This window comes from Centrocercus urophasianus, unplaced genomic scaffold (genome assembly GCF_019232065.1).
Source record: "Centrocercus urophasianus isolate 14NV4802_14NV808 unplaced genomic scaffold, USGS_Curo_1.0 seq_145, whole genome shotgun sequence".
Lineage (NCBI taxonomy): Eukaryota > Metazoa > Chordata > Aves > Galliformes > Phasianidae > Centrocercus > Centrocercus urophasianus.
The window spans coordinates 14,020-18,549 of NW_024884642.1; the positions used below are offsets into that span (position 1 = coordinate 14,020).

At 45.8% G+C, this 4,530-nt stretch overlaps 2 long non-coding RNA genes across 3 annotated transcripts; both read right to left on the reverse strand.

Moving 5' to 3' along the window:
* Positions 1-6: 6 nt before the first annotated feature.
* On the reverse strand, positions 7-1,317 carry LOC122158518. Its single transcript, XR_006168252.1, has 3 exons — positions 1,282-1,317; positions 964-1,127; positions 7-127 (listed from the first exon to the last, which is right to left on the reverse strand). It is a non-coding gene; the product is annotated as an uncharacterized LOC122158518 (long non-coding RNA).
* An 86-nt stretch (positions 1,318-1,403) lies between these two features.
* Positions 1,404-3,321, reverse strand: LOC122158517. 2 transcript variants are annotated; one of them, XR_006168251.1, is made up of 3 exons: positions 3,032-3,321; positions 1,611-1,762; positions 1,404-1,534 (listed from the first exon to the last, which is right to left on the reverse strand). It is a non-coding gene; the product is annotated as an uncharacterized LOC122158517 (long non-coding RNA). The 2 variants fall into 2 exon arrangements; XR_006168250.1 differs by lacking the exon at positions 3,032-3,321 and adding an exon at positions 2,497-2,703.
* Positions 3,322-4,530: the final 1,209 nt, after the last annotated feature.

Below are 4,530 nucleotides of genomic sequence, written 5' to 3' on the forward strand. Positions count from 1 at the left end.
ACTTGTAAATATCCACTGGATCCGTTCTGACGTTGAGCGATTCGTCCTCAATTATTTCCTTCACAACTGGGGCCAAGATCTGCCTCAGTGCGTTCTGACCACGGGCACCACGGCTGAAAGAGCGCATCTCAAAAATACAGAAGAAACAAAGGGAGTTCTACACAGGCACAACTATTTTCTTTCAGTATTTCAACAAGTAAGCAATCAGCAACAAAAGCCATCCACAGCATGCCGCTATGGGAAATCCAGCAGCAGAGAATAAAGCATAGACATGCACTTTCCTGAACTACTACTCCAAGAAAAGATAACAATTAAACAAACCTTTCAGACGTTACCTGTGGGAGGGCATATACCATCCTCATACTTAAAAGCATCAAAAAAGGCATGACTGCCTCCAACATTATACATATTTGGTCTTCCTAGCAAGTTGTGAAGCTCCGTATCAGCCAGAAGTCATAAACACCAAACTCCTAAGTGCCAATCAACTCAATTATGCCGACAGACAGCCAGAATCCTTAAGCCTGACAGCCAGTAAAAAACCCAAACCAGACAGCATCTGATTTTCAGCCTCCTCATCAGTTTTGGAAAACAGTGTCCTTCGTGTCAGCTTCACTCTGGCCTGTAAAGCCCAAGCTCGCAGTCTGTGCCAAGTCCTTCTTACTAGACAGCAGAGAACTTAGATGCGACTGAATCTTAGGAAAGCACTGCATTAGATCAAAAATAGTGCCTCCCTGAGTAACAAAGCATTGGCTAAAGAAAAATGGCTTTAATCCTAAAGAACAAAGGTAATTCCTCCTCCTTCCAGGTTACAGAAAGGACTGACGTGAAACAGCATGAGCAGAAGGCAGGGACAGTTCAGCATTATCAGCAAATGAGCACGGGACATCACACAACAACAGCTTCAATTTTAGCAGCGGCCCAAACTCAGGCAACAGCAAGGCTGTGTCCTATGCTACAACGTACTTGATCTCTTCCTGCAATGCTGTTTGCAACAGCTGCAACAGCAGAGATTCCTCTCTCTGACTGGATGCGTAGTTATGCAGTGTGAAGATGGCTGAATCCATGAACCCTGCGGGTTTGTTTTGAGGCATCTGCAAAAGCAGCTTGGCCAAGTACGTTGGAGTAGTCTAAAACAAGAAGAAAAAGTACTTAGTGCACGTGTATAATCAATGACTATTAAGATGTTGTCATTATGAAATAAACAAGAGAGTTTGACAAAGCAGACTAAACTAACAAAAGGAGAATAAATAGAAGGCTTACCCCTATCCTGGGCTCACTTACAAAACTCCAGCAGAGCAGATCTCCAGACGAGATCCTTCCCCACTGGTAGCCAGCTCTTAAACAGGTCTAGGAGGGCTGTAGCCTGGCTGCACCCCTTCCAGCAGCACAGCTGCATTGCCTTCACCTGTGCTCCTCTGCCTGACTCACTGCTCGCCTCAGGTGATCAATCGGGGGTTCAGGCCATGACTCAGCAATTCCCATACAGCACGTGTCCACAAAAGCCAACACCACAAAGACAGACAGCGCCTCAACACTGCAGAGCATAAGCACAGACTGCTCCAATACACGTAAGCATCTATGACAAGAGCAGTGAATGAAAAGCTGCATACCTCAAGTAGAAAAGATGCTGATAGGCTTCCAGCTTTTCCTTCACCTCTTTGCTCAAAGCTTTCAAACCTCCCTTTTGCTCGTTCAGCGTCATCACGTCACAGAGCTGTTCCTTGTTCTTCTTGCTAAGATTTTTGCTATGAGAAACAACATCCTGCAAAGAACACAGAGGGACAGATTCCACATTTAAATAACACACAATACGGGAAAAAGCTGCACGATAGCACTTCCTTATGCGTGGATAAGGCAGTCAAGGTACATCAGGAGATCATGAAGTGAAACATTATCTGTTATAGCAGCAATTTCTGTCTTGTCCCCACACTCCAGAATTGGTTGAGAACCTACAAGGACTAATTGCTTTGAGCAGGGACTACTGTCAGAGCTGGTAGCGTTCTGAAGATGCTTGAAAATGCCTTTCTTTCTCAACTGTGCTTGAAGCCCCAAGCCCTGCTTCCATTTTGCTGACTCCCTGCCTCCACTGCTCTGATAACGATGATACTTTTTGCTGCCAGCATCAGCCCAAGAGCTGTAGCCTCCTTTGGAACTGAACTTCACTGCTGCCATGGTTCAGATTTTACACAAGGTCAAGCCTAGCGCCACGCTATTCAGGACCAAAGGAAAAGGTGACTGTAACTTCAGCTTGAATTAAAAAAAGGCACCGCTGTATCAGCAAGGTTGTTCTTGTGTGAAATCAATCGTCAGCAAAGTGACAGAGGGGGCTTCCATCAGCCAACCAACACCAAGCAGCCTGAGCACATTTCCTGCTCCGAAATCACCTCCCCCTCTGATACAGCACACAAAACGTGAGAAGAAATTGAGGTGTGCAAGTCCATGACTCATGTAACCACAAGTGAACAGACAAACACTTCTCAGAGCCTTCAAGCATACCATCTATTGCTTTCCCTTGGTCCCGAGTGGGTTCTTTTCTGGTGCTTTGTTTTTATAACGCTTGAAGCCTTGATGTTTCTGCTGCAGTTCTCTTTCTAGGGATACATAGTAATAAGTGGAACAGTTAGGAACTTACTGGGAGGAAAACCTGTAACTCTGGAGGAAATATTTCCCACTGAATCTGAGTAAGTGAGATCCAGGCTCAGAAGGTCCTCATGCTAACTGCCATTGGCCTCAATTCACTCTGCTCGTCTCCCAGCACTGCATTTCCTACCTGCAGTGTCACTCTGTTCTTCACTAGCAGTCCAATCTTGATGTCCATGAGATTGAGGTCATTTTCAAGCTGTTGATTAGATCAGATCAAGGTCACAGCTTCCTCACACAGTTTCATTAGCTCCAGCTCCTCCTGAAAATCTGGGTCCGATCGAGCAAGTGAACCAATTTCCCAACCACAGCCGTAGGTGGGTTTTCAGCATTAACTAAAAACAAGAGACAAAACATCAGAGGACAGGAAACAAATTAATGCATGTGTTACCTCTGTGCAGACAGCATGTCAAGCAGCAGCCAGTCCAGGATCAAATTAACACCAATGGGCTTAAATAACTCCTGACAGCATCTGGAACTTCTGGCATGGAATAAATCAGGACAGAAGTCAACGCTATAGGATGAAGTCAGTATCAGCTTAGGGGAGTCCACCTTGCTGAACTTACCCCATAGATCAGCGCTCCTATTTCCCAGCAGCAAAAGTACTACTGTGAACCAAGTTTGCACAGAATCACAGAATGTCAGGAATTGGAAGGGACCTCCAAAGAGCATCTCATCCAATCCCCCTGCTGGAGCAGGATCACCTAGGTTAGGGCACACAGGAACATGTCCAGGCAGCTGCTGAATGTCTCCACAGGAGATCCCACAACCTCTTTGGGCAGCCCATCCCAGTGTTCTGTTACCCTTGCTGTGAAGAAGTTTTTCCTCTTACTTACGCGGGACCTCCTATGCTCCAGCTTGCACACATTGCCCCTTGTCCTATCACTGGATGTCACTGAGAAGAGCTTGCCTTCATCCTCCTCGCACTCAGTATTCACACATTTATAAACATCAACGAGGTCACCCCTCAGTCTCCTCCAAGCTAAAGAGACCCAGCTTTCTCAGCCTTTCCTCACAGGGAGATGCTCCACTCATCAGGGCAGAGTAGAGGGGAAAGAGCACCTCTCCACTTCCTATCCATACTCTTTCTCATACACCCCAGGATGCCCTCTTGGCCACGAGAGCACAGTGCTGGCTCATGCTGCTCCTACCGCCCACCAGGATCCCCCGATCCCTTTCTCCTACGCTGCTCTCCAACAGCTCAGCCCCCAACCTATACTGGTACTCAGGTTGCTCTTGCCCAGATGCAAGACTCCACACCTGCCCTTGTTCTTTCTCATTCCGTTTCTCCCCACCCAACTCTCCAGGTCTCGCTGGAAGGCAGCACAGCTTTTTGCTGTGTCAGCCACTCTGCCCAGTTTTGTGTCATCAGCAAACTTGCTGACAGCGCATTCCACTCCCTCAGCCAGAGGGAATTTTTCCTTCAGCCACCTACCTACCTACCTATCTACTCTTTGCACCACTTCATCCCAACTGATTTTCATAGCTCTCTTCCTGTTGCAGATCTCACTAACAGTATTTTTCTGCAAATAGAGATTCAAAGCATATTAGCTTTATTCTTTTGGCCACACTTACTGAGGGTTTTGTAGTCTTCTCCTGCTTTGTTTCCTCAGATAAAGGCTTGAATTTTTATAACGTCATTTATCTAGAATGGAAAAAAAAAACCAGCCACTTAAACTTGTTAAGGGCAGAGTAAAAAAAAAAAAAAAAAAAGTGTCAGATACTGAATTCATTTCACAATCTCTTATGTGGTCTCTGAAATATTGCAGGTGATCTCTGTAACGCCTTCTGCCTTGATACATCCTGGTCAGTGACTGAATCTATAGGAAAGAATCCCAAAGCAGGTCAGATAAAAGTCTTCTCCACAAATATTGCTACCAAAAATGTTAA